This window comes from Phacochoerus africanus, chromosome 1 (assembly GCF_016906955.1).
Source record: "Phacochoerus africanus isolate WHEZ1 chromosome 1, ROS_Pafr_v1, whole genome shotgun sequence".
NCBI lineage: Eukaryota > Metazoa > Chordata > Mammalia > Artiodactyla > Suidae > Phacochoerus > Phacochoerus africanus.
Genome location: NC_062544.1, coordinates 104,497,732 through 104,514,234, shown reverse-complemented (window position 1 = coordinate 104,514,234; position 16,503 = coordinate 104,497,732). Strand labels below are relative to the sequence as shown.

Below are 16,503 nucleotides of genomic sequence, written 5' to 3'. Positions count from 1 at the left end.
TATCAGGCCTACAGACATCATACTAATGCAGATCCCAAGGCCCCTGAAAATCTTAGAATGGTAATTTCATCTTTTTTGGGGGGGGCGGGGGGCATTGGGGAGTGCCTCACATATCAGGAGAAGTTCGCCAAGAGTGGACGGTGCATTTGGAATGAACCCTTCTCAATTGGTACATGTTGCTTTCCAAGTGTTCAACAGGGAACAACAACAGAAAAAAGAAGATGCAAAATGAAACGCCACTTTTTTGGCAGGAGATCACCCTTGGGGATGGAAAAGAGATTGCCCCAGGCTAAAACAAATGAAGAAACACAGTAAGAGGAGAGCCTCTCATGTTGTAGAGCGGAATATCCTAATAAGAGGCCCAGGGGCTCCCTTGGGCTTGAGGCATTTGATTCCCCACAGGAGCCCCTGGTAAAACTGACAGCATGGAATGAGCCCCTGGTAAAACTGACAGCATGGAATGAGCCCCTGGTAAAACTGACAGCATGGAATGAGCTCATGGAATGAGCCCCTACCATGCTGGCCCCACCACCTACCCCCACACCTCTGAGGTCTGTGAAAAGGTAAAACCAGAAGGATGTGCTAACAGCACCCAGGGAAGGTCAAAAACACATGGCCAATATGAATCCCATTAAAAAGGAACACAGATTGTCACCACAGGCTTCACTGAGCGGTGCTTGCTTACCAGATTGGGGTTGAGATGTCCTACACCCCAGGCCAGCTGGTCACCGCCATGGTACAGTGGTGAGCTGTGTCAAGGTGAGAACTTAATCCTGGGCTTCCGCATTGGAGGCAGAATTGACTAGGATCCCTCCCCAAATCCTTTCTCAGATTAAGCAGGCAAAGGCATTTACAGTCACACAGGTATCTGAAGGAGGCCCTGTAGAAATGGCTGGGCTGCAGACTGGGGACAAAATCATGCAGGTGAACAGCTGGGCAATGACCATGATCACACACAACCAGGGCTGGAAGCAGTTCATCAAGTACTCAGAGGAGGTGGGCCGTCTGCTGGTGATGAGACAGTCACTGCAGAAGGTGGTGCAGCAGTCCATGCTATCCTAGCAGCCATCAAGGACCCTGACTCGTGCCTGCCCACCCCTTTGTACAGTGACACCTGTTCAACACCCTGCCCCTCACCCTGGCTTCTGCCAATTGCTGGGCCCACACTCAGAAGGGTTGGAGCTGATTTTAGAGGCCTGACCCAGCTTTCCTTCCCGTCTCCTACCACTGGTCCAAGGCTCTGGGACCAGCTCTCTCCCTTGGACACTGAGGATTAGAAACAGGGCCTGGGAGTTCTCACTGTGGTTCAACAGGTTAAGAATCTGACATCTCTCTGAGGATGTAGGTTCAATCCCTGGCCTTGCTCAGTGTGTTAGGGATCTAGCATTGTTGCAAGCTACAGCATAGGTCACAGATGTGGCTCAGATCCAGTATTGCTGTGGCTATGGCAAAGGCCGGCAACTGCAGCTATGATTCAACCCCTAGCTGGGAACTTCCTTCCATATGCTGCAGCTGCAGCCCTAAAAAGAAAAAAAAAAAAAAAGAAGGGCCTGGACCCAAGTTGGAGTCAGTCTGTAGTGACCACAGTCTTAGTCCCCAGACCCTGTGGCCTGGCCAGAGCAGTGCCAAGGCCAACAGGGGGCCCCACTTCCTGAGAGCACCACAAAGCTGGGCAACACAGGGCTTGGCTGACCCATGTCTCAGCTCCACAGTGCCTGCGCCCCATGCTCTTCCCCTGTGTTGCCCAGCGGGGACTCAATTCACTGCCCAGAGGGACTATGAAGCTATGCCTGGATGGAAGCCAGGTTGGCTCACAGCTCACCCCATCACATCCCATCCCCCTCAAGGGGCACTGGCCTCCCTGGGGCTCACCAGCTCACAGAATTTAGATAAGGTTCAAAGCTGACATTTCAGGAAAGTTCTCAGTATTGCCATTTTCCTCTATGCCTATGGGTTTAACTTCTGTATTTTTTTTTTATCACAGCTTTGATACAAAGCATTTTAATCTTGCTCTTTGGAGATTCCAGTTCAACTTTTTAAAAAAATTCAATGAATTTTATTAGAGTTGTACAACCATCATCACAACCTAATTTTAGAAATTTCTATCCCAAACCCCCAGCCCATCCCCACCCCGTCTTCTTTGGTAACCATAAATTTTTCAGTCTTAGAGTCAGTTTCTATTCTGCAAATAAGTTCATTGTATCCTTTTTTTTAGATTCCATGTATAAGTGATAGCAATATGATGATCGTGTCTCACTGACTAACTTCACTTAGCATGATAATTTCTAGGTCCAACCACGTTGCGGCAAATGCCATCATGTCATTCCTTTTTTATGGCTGAATAATATTCCATTGTGTATATGTACTACATCTTCTTTATTCACTCCTCTGTTGATGGACATTGAAGTTGCTTCCATGTCTTGGCTATTGTAAATAATGCTGCAGTGAACATTGGAGTACATGGATCTTTTCAAGGCATGGTTTTCTCTGGATAGCTGCCCAGGAGTGGGATTGCAGGATCAAATGGTAATTCTGTTTTTAGTTTTTTGAGGAATCTCCATACTGTTTTCCATAGTGGTTGCATCAATTTACATTCTCACCAATAGTGTAAGAGGGCTCCCTTTTCTTCACACCCTCTCCTGCACTTATTTTTGTAGACTTTCTGTTGATGGCCATTCTGGCTGGTGTAAGGTGCTACCTCATAATTATTTTGATTTGCATTTCTCTAATAATTAGTGATGTTAAACATTTTTATGTATTATTTTGGCCACCTATATGTCTTATTTGGGAATTGTCTGTTTAGATCTTCTGCCCATTTTTTGATGGGGGTGTTTGTTTTTTTGGCATTGAGTTGCAGGAGGTGTTTATATATTTTGGAGATTAATTCCTTGTCAGTCGCTTCATTTGCAAATACTTTCTCCCATCCTATGGGCTGTCTTTTTGTTTTGTTTAAGTATTCCTTTGCTGTGCAAAAACTTTTTAGTGTAATTAGATCCCATTTATTTTTTTGTTATCATTACTCTAGGAGGTGGGTCTGAGGAGATATTGCAGCAGTTTATGTCAGAGAGTACCTATGTTTTCCTCTAAGAGTTTTGTAGTATCTGGTCTCATATTTAGGTCTTTAATCCATTCTAAGTTTGAGTGTTCTAATTTCCTTCTTTTACATGTAGCTGTCCAGTTTTCCCAGCACCACTTATTGAAGAGACTATCTTTTCTACATTGTATATTCTTACTTCCTTTGTCATAGATTAGTTGACCATAGGTGTGCTGGTTAATTCTGGGCTTTCTATCCTGTCACACTGATCTATATTTCGGGTTTTGTGCCAGTACCTTACTATTTTGATGACTATACCTTTGTAGTATACTCTGAAGTCAGGGAACCTGATTCCTCCAGCTCCATTTTGCTTTCTCAGGATTGCTTTGTCTATTCTGGGTCTTTTGTGCTTCCAAACAAACTTTAAAATATTCTAGTTCTGTGAAAAATTCCATTGGTAATTTGATAGGAGTTGCATTGAATCTGTAGATTTCCTTGTGTAGTACAGTCATTTTGACTATGTTGACTATTCCAATCCAAGAGTATGGTATATCTTTCTGTTTGTGCCATATTTGATTTCTTTTCCTTTTAATTAAAGTATAGTTGATTTACAATGTTCCTTCAATTTCTGTTGTACGGCAAAGTGACCCAATCACACACAGTTCCCTGTGCTGCACAGTAGGGTTCCACTGCCCGACCATCCAAATATAACAGTTTGCATCCCCAAACCCCAAACTGCCATCCATTCCACTCCCTACCACCCCCTGCCCTGCTCCAGGAACCACAATTCTGCTCTCCTTGGCCATGATCTGCTTCTGTTTTGTAGATAGGATCATCCGTGCCATATTTTAGATTTCACAAATAAGTGATATCATGTGGTATTTGTCTTTTTCTTTCTGGCTTACCTCACTTAGTATGAGAGTCCCTAGTTCCATCCATGTTGTTGCAAATGGCATTAGTTTATCTTTTTATGGCTGAGTAGTAGTCCATTGTGTATATGTACCACATCTTCTTAATCCAGTCATCTGATGGACATTTAGGTTGTTTCCATGTCTTAGCTATTGTGAATAGTGTTGCAATGAACATGGGGTGCACGTATGTTTTTCAGTGAAAGTTTTGTCCAGATATATGCCCAGGAGTGGGATTGCTGGATGATATGGTATCATATGGTAGTTCTATATTTACTTTCCTGAGGTACCTCCATACTGTTTTCCATAGTGGTTTTACCAATTTACATTTCCCCAAACAGTGAAGGAGGGTAGCTTTTTTCCATACCCTCTCCAGCATTTGTTATTTGTTGCCTTGTTAATGATGGCCATTCTGAGTGGTGTGAGGTGGTACCTCACTGTAGTTTTGATTTGCATTTCTCTAATAATCAGTGATGTTGAGCGTTTTTTCATATGCTTGTTGGCCATTTGTATGTCTTCTTTGGAGAATTTTCTATTTAGATCTTCTGCCCATTCTTCAGTTGGGTTGTTTGTTGTTTTGTTGTTAAGTTGTATGAGTTGTTTGTATATTTTGGAGGTTGAATTGTTTGCAAGGAGGCCCTTGTCTGTTGAATTGTTTGCAAAGATTTTCTCCCATGCTGTGGGTTGTCCTTCAAGGTTTTCTTTAATGGTTTCCTTTGCTGTGCAAAAGCTGTTGAGTTTAATTGGGTCCCATTGGTTTATTTGTGTCTTTACTGTCATTATTCTACTAAGTGGATCAAACAAGATGTTGCTGTGATTTATGTCAAAGAGCATTCTTCCTATGATTTCCTCCAGGAGTTTTATAGTATCTGGCCTTATATTTAGGTCTTTAATACAATTTGAGGGGTTTTTTTTGTATGGTATTAGATAGTGTTCTACTTTCATTATTTTACATGTAGCTTACAATTTTCCCAGTACCATTTATTGAAGAGACTATCGTTCTTCCACTTGCCTTCTTTGTCATAAATTAGTTGACCATAGGTGCTTGGGTTTATTTCTTGGCTTTCCATCCTGTTCCATTAATTTGTATTTCTGTTTTTGTGACAATACCATATTTTTTGATAACTGAGGCTTTGTAGTATTGTCCAAAGTCAGGAAGTTGATTCCTCCATTTCGTATTTCTTTTTCAGTATTGTGCTGGCTATTTGAGGTCTCTTGTGTTTCCATACAAATTTTAAAATATTCTGTTCTAGTTTTGTGAAGAATGTCTTTGGTAATTTGATAGAGATTGCATTGAATCTGTAGATTGCCTTGGGTAGTATAGTCATCTTGACAATATTGATTATTCCAGTCCAAGAGTATGGTATATCTTTCTATCTGTTTGTGTCATCTTTGATTTCTTTCATCAGCATCTTATAGTTTCCAGAGTATAGGTCTTTTGTCTCTTTAGTTAGGTTTATTCCTAGATATTTTATCCTTTTTGATGAGATGGTAAATGGGATTGTTTCCCTAATTTCTCTTTCTGATCTTTCATTGTTAGTATATAGAAATGCAGTCAAGTTCTGTGTATTAACTTTGTATCCTGCAACTTTACCAAATTCATTGATGAGCTCTAACAGTTTTCTGGTAGCATCTTTAGGATTTTCCAGGTATAGTATCATGTCATCTGCAAACAGTGATAGTTTTATTTCTTCCTTTCCAATTTGGATTCTTTTATTTCTTTTTCTTCTCTTATCGCTATGGCTACAACTTCCAAAACTATGTTGAATAGCAGTGGTGAGGGTGGATATCCTTGTCTTGTTCCTAATCTAGCAAGAATTCTTTTGGCTTTTCACCATTGAGAACGATGTTAGCTGTGGGTTTGTCATATATGTTAATATGTTAGGTAGGTTCCCTCTAGGCTCATTCTCTTGAGGCTTTTTTTTTTTTTTGGCTTTTTGCTATTTCTTGGGCCGCTCCCGTGGCATATGGAGGTTCCCAGGCTAGGGGTCTAATCGGAGCCATAGCCACCAGCCTACTCCAGAGCCACAGCAACGCAGGATCTGAGCCACGTCTGCAACCTACACCACAGCTCACGGCAACGCCAGATCGTTAACCCACTGAGCAAGGGCAGAGACCGAACCTGCAACCTCATGGTTCCTAGTCAGATTCGTTAACCACTGCGCCACGACGGGAACTCCGCTTTTTTTTTTTTAATCAGAAATGGGTGTTGGATTTTGTCAAATGCTTTTTCTGCACCTATTGAGAGGATCATATGGTTTTTATTCTTCAATTTGTTAGCGTGGTATTTCACATTGATTTGTGGGTATTGAAAAATCCTTGCATCCCTGGGATAAATACCACTTGATTGTGGTGTATGATCCTTTTAATGTATTGCTGGATTTGGTTTGCTAGTATTTTGTTGAGGAGTTTTGCATCTATGTTCATCAGTGATATTGGCCTGTGATTTTCTTTTCTTTTTTGTTTGTTTGTTTTTGGTCTCGCATCTTTGTCTGGTTTTGGCATCAATGTGACAGTGGCCTCACTGATTGAGTTTGGGAGTGTTCCTTCCTCTGAAATTTTGTGGAATAGTTGGAAGGTTAGGTGTTCCTCTTCTCTAAATGTCTGATAGGAGTTACCATCGTGGCGCAGTGGTTAACGAATCTGACTAGGAACCATGAGGTTGCGGGTTCGATCCCTGCCCTTGCTCAGTGGGTTAACGATCCAGCATTGCCGTGAACTGTGGTGTAGGTTGCAGACGCAGCTCGGATCCTGTGTTGCTGTGGCTGTGATGTAGGCCGGTGGCTACAGCTCCGATTGGACCCCTAGCCTGGGAACCTCCATATGCCACGGGAGCGGCCCAAGAAATGGCAAAAAAAAAAAAAAAAAAACTTAATGTCTGATAGAATTTGCCTGTGAAGCCATCTGGTCCTGGACTTTTGTTTGTTGGAAGTTTTAAAACCATAGTTTCAATGTCAGTACTTGTGACTGGTCCATTCATCTTTTCTTGCTTTAGTCTTGGAAGACTGTACTTTTCTCAGAATTTGTCCATTTCTTCTAGGTTGTCCACTTTATTGGCTTGTAGTAGTCTCTTATGATACTTTGTATTTCTGTGATGTCTCTTATAACTTCTTTTTTGTGTCTAATTTTGTTGATTTGAGTCCTCTCTCTCTCCTTTTTTTTTTTTGTCGTTTTGCCTTTTTAGGGCTGCACCCATGGCATATAGAGGTTCCCAGGCTAGAGGTTGAGTTGGAGCTGTAGCCACTGGCCTGTGCCACAACCACAGCAATGCCAGATCCAAGCCATGTCTGTGAACTACACCACAGCTCACAGCAACTCTGGATCCTTAACCCACTGAGCAAGGCCAGGGATCAAACCTGCATCCTCAGGGATACTAGTCAGGTTCATTACCACTGTCTGCTCTGATCTTTATGATTTCTCTCCCTCTGCTAACTTTTGGTTTTGTCCATTCTTCTTTCTCTAGTTGCTTTGGGCATAAAGGTAGATTTTTTGAGCATTTTCTTGTTTCCTGAGGTGGATTTGTATTACTATAAACTTCCCTCTTAGAACTTCTTTTGCTTCATTCCATAGGTTTTGGATTATTGTGTCTTTGTTGTCATTTGCTTCTAGGTATATTTTAATTTCCATTTTGATTTCTTCAGTGATCCATTGGTTGTTTAATAGCATGTTGTTTAGTCTCCATGTGCTTTGTGTTTTTCGCAGTTTTTTTCTTGTCATGGATTTCTAGTCTCACATCATTGTGGTTGGAAAAGATGCTTGATATGATTTCAATTTTCTTAAATTTACTGAGGCTTGATTTACGGCCCAGAATGTGATCTATCCTGGAGAATGTTCCATGTGAACTTGAGAAGAATGTGTATTCTGCTGCTTTTGGATGGACTATTCTATAAATATATATTAAGTGCATCTGGTCTAATGCATTATTTAAGGCCTATGTTTCCTTGTTGATTTTCAGTATGGATAATCTGTCCATGGCTGTAAGTGGGGTGTTTAAGTTCCCTGCTATTATTGTGTTACTGTCAGTTTCTCCTTTTAAGGTTGTTAGCAGTTGCCTTATATGTTTAGGTGACAAACATTTACAATTGTTATATTTACAATTGTTAAATTTACAATTGTTATATCTACAATTGTTATATTTACAATTGCTATATCTTCTTCTTAGGTTGATCCTTTGATCATTATGTAATGTCCTTCTTTGTCTCTTAAAATAGTCTTTAAGATCATTTTGTCTGCTATGAGTATTGCTATTCCAGCTTTCTTTTGATTTCCATTTACTTGGAATATTTCCTTCCCTCCTCTCACTTTCTCCCAAAATCTTAAGTGGGTCTCTTCAAGACAGCATATATAAGGGTCCTGTTTTTGTACCCATTCAGCCAGTCTCTGTCTTTAGGCTGGGACATTTAGTCCATTTGTATTTAAGGCAATTATTGATATGTATGTTCTTATTGCCATTTTATTAATTGTTTTGGATTTGTTTTTGCTGGTCTTTTTTTCTGCTTTTCTTGTTCTCTTGTGGTTTGATGACAATCTTTAGTGTTGTGTTTGAGTTGCTTTTTTTTATTTGTGTGTGTATCTATTGTAGATTTTTGGTTTGCAGTAAATAAGTTTTGATATAGACATACCCCCCCCCCACACACACACACGATTGTTTTAAGTTGTTGATCTTTTAATTGCAAATGCATCTCAGTATCCTGTATTTGTACCCTTCTGTTCTCACGATTTCTGGTTTTGGTAGCATAACCAGATGATGATTTCCTACCTTTACTATGTGTGTGCCTTTAATGGTGAACCTTGCCATTTGTAATATTTTTGTTTCTAGCTGTGGTCTTTTCTTTTCCACCTAGAGAAGTTCCTTTAGTATTTGTTGTAAAACTGATTTAGTGGTGCTGAATTTTCTTGCTTGTCTGTAAAGCTTATGATTTTTCCTTCAAATCTGAATGAGAGCCTTGCTGGGTAAAGTAATCTTGTAGCCTCTCTTGCTTTTTCTTTCATCATGTTAAGTATATCATGCCACTCCCTTCTGGCCTGCAGTTTCTGCTGAAAAATCTGCCAATAACCTTACCCAGGTTCCCTTGTATGTTACTTGTTTCTTTTCCCTAGCTGCTTTCAAGATTTTCTCTTTGTCCTTAATTTTGGTTAGTTTGATTAATATGTGTCTTGGTGTATTCCTCCTTGGGTTTATTTCATATGGTACTCATTGTGCTCCCTGGATTTGAGTGAGTGATTCCTTTCCCATGTTAGGGAAGTTTCCAGCTATTATCTCTTCAAATATTTTTTCTGGATTTTTTCTCTCTCATCTCCTCTGGCATCCCTATAATATGGATGTTGGTGAGTTTAACGTTGTCCCAGAGTTCTCTTAGACTGTCTTCATTTCTTTTCAATCTTTTTTCTCTTTTCTCTTCCACATCAGTGATTTCCACTAGTCTGACTCCCACCTCACTCATTCATTCTTCTGCATCCTGAATTCTGCTGCTGGTTCCTTCTAGTGAATGTTTTATTTCAGTTATTGTATTTAGCATCTCTGCTTGCTTAATCTTTAAATACTCTATTTCTTTGTTCAATGTTTGTTTAATTTATCAATCTTTGCCTCCGTTTATTTCCAAGATCTCTAAACATCTTTATTATCATTAGTCCAAAGTCTTTTTCATGAAGGTTGGTAATCTCTACATCAATTTTCTGTTTTTCTGTTTGTTTGTTTGTTTTCTTATTCCTTTATCTGAGTGATAATTCACTGCATTTTCATTTTGTATAGATTTTTATCATGGTCTCCTTTTTGCAGATGAAGGGTTGTAGCCTCTCTTGCTTCCTGATGATAGGTACTAGTGCCTGCCCACTGGTAGGTGGAGCTGATTCCTATCCCTCTGGTCAGTGGGGCTTTGTTGCTGGCTGTGATTGGAGGTGGCTGTGTGCCTATGGGGGGAGGGTCTTTAGCCAGCCTGTTTGCTGGTATGTGGGCTGTGTTCCCACCCAGTTTGTTTGGCCTGGGGCTTCTCAACCATGATGGGTGGGGCTAGATTTTTCCAAAATGGCCACCTTTAAAAGAGTTCATGCTGATAAGGAGAGGATTAAGATGGCAGAATAAAAGGACTGGAGCTCAACTTCTCTCCTAAAAACAACAAAATTTACAACTAAAAGCTGAGCAATCTCCACCCAAATGGACTGTAAACCTTAAAAAAGATACCCTACTCCAGAACAAAAAGAGGAGGCCACATCAAGAGGTAGGATGGGTGATTTTGTGATATAAACAACCCCATACCTCCTGGGTGGGAAGCTCCACAGACTGAAAACTAACTGGTTCACAAAGACTCAACTACAAGAGTGAGAGTTCTGAGCCCCACATCAAACCCTCATGTGTGGGGATCTGGCACAGGGAGAAAGAGCCCCTGGAGCATCTGGCATTGAAGGCCAGTGGGGCTTATGCACAGGAGCTCCACAGGACTGGGGGAAACGGAGACCCCATTCTTAAAAGGTGCACATGGACTTTCTCGTGCTCTGGAGCCCAGGGCAGAGCGAGGTCTCCATAGGAATCTGGGTCAAACCTGACTGCAGTTCTTGGAGGACATCCTGGGAAATCAGGGGTGAATGTGGCTTGTGAGGGGAGGACATTGGAAGCAAAGCTCTCAGGAATATTCAGCAGCGTCCCTCTCATCAGGAAGTCTACAGCAAGCCCCCCATACTGACTTCAGACACAGGGGCAGACATCAGAAGTAAGAGAGGCTACAACCCTATTATCTGTAAAAAGGTCACCACACCAAAAACCTATAAAAATGAAAAGACAGAGAACTATAACTCAGATGAGGGAGAAAGGAAAAACCCCAGAAAATCAGCTAAGTGAAGAGGAGATTCTTGGCCTTCAGGAAAAAGACTTTTTAGATTGTTGATGCTGAAGATGATGCAAGACATTGGAAATAAACTGGAGGCAAAGATGGATCACTTACAGGAAACACTGAGCAAAGAGATACAAGATATAAAACTTAAGAAGAGATGCAAAATACAATAACTGAAATAAAAAATTCACTAGAAGCAGCTAACAGCAGAATACAGGAGGCAGAAGAATGAAAGCGAGGTGGAGGACAGATTAGTGGAAATTATGGATGCAGAACAGAAAAGAGAAAAAAGACTGAAAAGAAATGAGAGTCTCAGAGAACTTTGGGACAACGTGAAACGCAACAACATCCGTATTATAGGGGTGCCAGAAGGAGAAGAGAAAGAAGGGGACATAAAAAATATTCCAAGAGATAATAGCCAAAAACTTCCCTCACATGGGAAAGGAACCACTCACTCGAATCCAGGAAGCACGAGTACCATATGAAATAAACCCAAGGAGGAATACACTGAGACACATATTAACCAAACTAACCAAAATTAAAGACAAAGAAAAAATCTTGAAAGCAGCTAGGGAAAAGAAACAAATAACATACAAGGGAATCCCAATAAGTTTATTGGCAGATTTTTCAGCAGAAACTCTGCAGGTCAGAAGGGAGTGGCATGATATACTTATCATGATGAAAGGAAAAAAACCTCCAACCAAGATTACTTTACCCAGCAAGGCTCTCATTCAGATTGGAAGGAGAAATCAAAAGCTTCACAGATAAGCAAAAGTTGAGAGAATTCAGCAACGCTAAACCAGCTTACAACAAATACTAAAGGAACTTCTCTAGGCAGAAAAGACAAGACAGCAACAGGAAACAAAAATTCCACAAATGACAAGGCCCACCAGTAAAGGTATACATGCAGTAAAGATACGAAACCATCCATGCACAATTATACCACCACAATCAGAAATCATGAGAAGTGGTGGGTACAAATGCAGGACACTGGAGATGAACTTGCAATTAAGAGAACAACAACTTAAAACAATCTCATATACATATAGACTTTTATATCAAAACTTCAGGATAACTGCAAACCAAAAATCTACAATTGATGCACAAACAAGGAATCTCTGAAGAAGAAATATATCTCATAGTAAATAAGTGCATATCCACCATGAAAGGGGTCATTTGACATCATTCTTGAAATGCTGAAGTCTTCTTAGAACTGATTCTGATTTCCTCTCTATCAAAGAATTTATGATAATTATAATTAAATAACACAACTGTACAATTAAATAATACAGTTCTACAATTATATTATTAATAACCATTTCTCTCCATGGTACAATGTAAGGTCTTAATGTCTTGTTTATCACATCACCTAGAATGGTGTAATGCCTATATTGAAGAATCAATAAGATGTAACAAATTGTGAGGACATATTTTATAGTTATGCTGTTTTTTAACCAATTTATGCATTTTATATTTTACTTATTTTCAGAGGGTATATTATTTTTGTTATTCTTACCAGTTATTCTTTTTATTATGCTATATAAAATATTTAATGGTATATAAGGCTTCCTCCTTTATAAATTTTAGTTGCATAATATACACAATTTTAATATAATGCTAATATTTAAAGAAAAATTGAAATGTAATAGATAATACTAAATAGTAAAGATGAAAGCCATACAAAATGGGATAAAGTACAGAATAAATTTCCTATTTGTCTCAGCATATTTTCCATTCCACTTCTCCAGAGGGAGTCACTTAATCTGCTTCTTAAGATCCATGATATAATAATCTGTGTGAATGTAATTGTATTTAAATATATGTATTTTATTTTGTAAAAAAATAAAAATAAAATTTCACGCACAAAAAAAAAAAATAGAAGAGTTCATGCTGATGATTATTCTTGAGACCTTTGCCTCCAAAGTCCTTCCTCCACAATGAGTCACAGTCACTCCCTGTTTACCCAGGAGATCCTCTAAGAACATCAGCCGGGTTTGACCCAGATTCCTGGGAAGTCTCTGCTTTGCCCTGGGACCCAGTGCACATGAAAGCCTGTGTGCACCTTTCAAGAGTGGAGTCTCTGTTTCCCCAAGTTCCATGGAGCCCCTGCACACAAGCCCCACTGGCCCTCAACGCCATATGCTCTGGGGCTCCTCCTCCCAATGCCAGATTCCCAGGCACAGGAACCTGACAAGGGGCTCAGAACTCTGTCTCCCATGGGTGAGCCTCTGTGATATAGGTTACTTTCCAGTCTGTGGGCCACCTACCCAGCAGGTATGGGGTTTTATATTGTGTAGCTGCCCCTCCTACTGTCTCAATATGGACTTCTCTTTGTCTTTTGGAGTAGGATATCTTTTTTTGGTCACTTCCAGTTGATTTTATTGAAGGTTGTTCAGCAGTTGGTTGTAATTTTGTTGTTTACCCATGAGAGAAGTTAAACTCCAGTCCTCTACTCTGCCATCTTAATCCTATCTCCACCAGTTCACCTTTTGAATTTTGCCTACTAATTCACATCTGGTGACTACTCTCAGCAGGGAAACCAGCCTTATTTTGGTTAGTGTGAAAATGGGGTAGTAGGAAGGTGCCCCACATCTTATGTGCAATAAACTGCTGAACTCAAAAAAAAAAAAAAAAAGTGTGGGGACGTTGGGACACCTCATCTAAAACAACACCCTCTGAGGCAAGAGGATCACTCTTCCCATAGATGGGCTTGTCAAAATGCCGGCGAGTGCATTCCTTGTGTCTGCCCCTCCAGATCATGGACAAAATTGGTGGTGGTGGTTCTGTCCCTAAGGGTCAGGTTGAGACTGGTGTTCTCAAACCTGGCATGGTGATTCCCTTTGCTCCAATGAGTGTTACAACTGAAGTCAAGTCTATTGAAATTAACTGCGATGCTTTGAATGAAACCCTTCCTGGGGGCCATGTGGGCTTCAGTGTCAAGAATGTGTCAAGATGTTGTCATGGCAGTGTGACTGGTGACAGCCAAAATGACCCACCAATGGAAGCAGCTGGCTTTACAGCTCAAGTGATTATCTTGATCAGCCAGACTTGTCCAGTTTTGATCCGAGATGCTGTCTTTTCCCACCTCCAAGGTGGCTAATGCTTAGTGGGGACACCCCCTACTCACTAAGCATTAGCCACCTTGGAGGTGGGACAAAGCCACCTTTTTTTTTTTTTTAAGGGCTGAACCCAAGGCACATGGATGTTCGGTCCCAGGCTAGGGGTCGAATTGGAGCTGTAGCTACTGGCCCACGCCACTGCCACAGCAATGGAGGATCCAAGCCATGTCTGTGACCTATATACCACAGCTCACAGCAATGCCGGATCCCTAACCCACTGAGCAAGGCCAGGGATCAAACACAAGTCCTCACGGATACTAGTCAGGTTTGCTACTGCAGAACCATGATGGAAACTCCAAGGCAGCTTCTTAAACCTACACTGTTGAAAATAGACAAGTGCATAAAAATAAGGAAGATAAAATTATGAAGGCCTGCTTGTGACAGTGGCCAAGACCAGGGACCACCTTTAAATCCCCCATGGATAGCCCAAGGCTAATTGCCTTAATCCTACCAGTCCCAATCTTGTTTCTGGATGAAAGAAGAAATTGCTAATTCCTTCAGTGGCTACAAGTTTCTTTTTCCTTTGAATATTAAGTATCCCCCAAAGTGACTTTTGTCCTGTTCTTTTCCAGCAACAACATGGACTTAAGATTTCTTTGGTGTTTGAAGTTTCTCTGCTTGGTAATATTTATGGGGCCATCATCCACGAACAGTTGCCCTTCTTTTATGTTTTATTAGACTAAGTTCAGAGAAGGGACCAAAAGAGGAATTTGGGTACATGAAATGTGAACTCAGAGTGTTGTTCCTATTCCTCGAGAACGAAGAGGAGAAAGGAAGTTAACGTTCATTGTACATCTGTTACATGCTGCCCCCTGTGGTTGGTTCTCTGTCATTGAACAATCTCAAGTACACATTCCCATCCTTGTACATCTGAGGAAATACAATTCTTTCTTTCTTTGAGATGATTGCCAATGTGTACTAGTGGGGTTATAGTGATTGCCTCAAACTAGTTCTTGATCTTCAAGTTAGAAGACCCACTGCATTCTGCCCAGGTTTCAGCTGTCCTGGTTGGGATGGACAGAGGTTGACCAACAGATAAAAGCTGCAAAAAAAAAAATTGGGGGGAAACTCACCCAGTGACTTTGTTCCTGTAGGGGTCTGTTCCTCTCCAGAACCTATGCTTTTGTTTTCTCTTAGCATCTTCCAGCAATAGTTCTTAAAAATATTTTCCTCTGAGTTTTCAGTGGTTATCCAGGGGAAATTATATCTGATAAGAGCAGCTTGTACATTATAAAATCAGGTCTAATCCTTCGACAAAGTTTCAGGAAATATGGGTAAAGTTTCATGAGTGGTAAGCCCTTAAACTCAAGACAGAAATTGCATAGGAACAGTGCCCTTTAGGTGGTAAAAGCAAGTTTAGAACCCCTCACTGGAAATCTCCTTTTGTGCCAACTTAGAAGTCACATAAGAACTTGATCTCATTCCTAAAGAGTCAGTTACCGTCTCAAATGGGAGTGTGCATTTTCATTGCCCTTTTATTCACTTCATTCATTCCAAACTTCTTTCAGTATGTATCAGAAATTCCACTCACTTTCACAAAGATGTCCCACCTTAGAAAATATTTCAAAGCCCCTGAGCTATGCACTTTGGTGGGGTGTCCAATGGTGATATAAGCCACGATCTCCCAGGTGAAGGGGTCAAGTCACTGCCTAAAGGTTTTTTTTCAAAGATACAAACAAAAACTAAAATAATTTGGGTAGTTTCACAGAAGCAGGCTTTAATTGGGAAGGTGTATAAATGCACCAAGTTTCTTGTACAAAATTAAATTATTGAGTGTTTTTTACTTGCTGCAAGTTTTAAGTCTTTCATATAAGGCTCTGGTTTCCTGAACAACAGTAGATGGCATTTACACAGTAGCAAGTGTTTGGAGTCTATGCTGTGGTAAGTAACGCACTAGTTGGGTTTATAGACAGAATAAAATGGGAGTTCCCTGGTGGCCTAGCAGTTAAGGATCTGGCATCATCACTGCTGTGCTTGAGTTTGATCCCTGGCCTAGGAGCTTCCACATGCCATGGGCATGACCACATGTCTCCATCTATGACAATCAGAACTTGGGCTATGCCTAGAGATCAGCTTGAAGAAGACACAGAGATGGCTAATGCTGTAGCAAGCAAGAGCCCCGAGCAAACTCAAGGTCTATCTTTTATTAGGATTTTGAACAAAGGCTAGGTGTAAAAGTGTGGGGGGTAAAAATTTCAAAGAGATCATGGATAAAGCTTGCTAAACCAATACAGGAAACATATCTTATGAGGGGTGTATGATTAAGAGAGTTTGCTCTAACAATCATCAGATCTTATCTCAGCAAAGCCTTAACTTCTACAGCAGCCCTATTTGTTCCCTTCACAGGGACCATAAGCCTTAACTATCTTAAGTTTTTTCCTAGCGTAAGCTTCTTGGCATTCCGAGAAGAGGTCATGTTTTTCCATGATCTATATATTCTATTCTCTGTCCTTACTCTAGCTGCATGCTTTCAAGTTTGAGGCTTATGGCCCTGTTTTCTTCCATCCACAGCCACATACACACACACAAAATTTAAATACCTTTGTTTAGCTCAGGCAACATCCTAACCAGGCCCACCTCTGAATGACTGCAAGGAAGAAAAACTTAACACATCC

At 40.7% G+C, this 16,503-nt stretch overlaps 1 pseudogene; it reads left to right on the top strand.

Annotated features, from left to right (window-relative positions):
* Window positions 1-700: 700 nt before the first annotated feature.
* LOC125112123 (tax1-binding protein 3-like) lies at window positions 701-1,062 on the top strand (annotated as a pseudogene).
* Window positions 1,063-16,503: the final 15,441 nt, after the last annotated feature.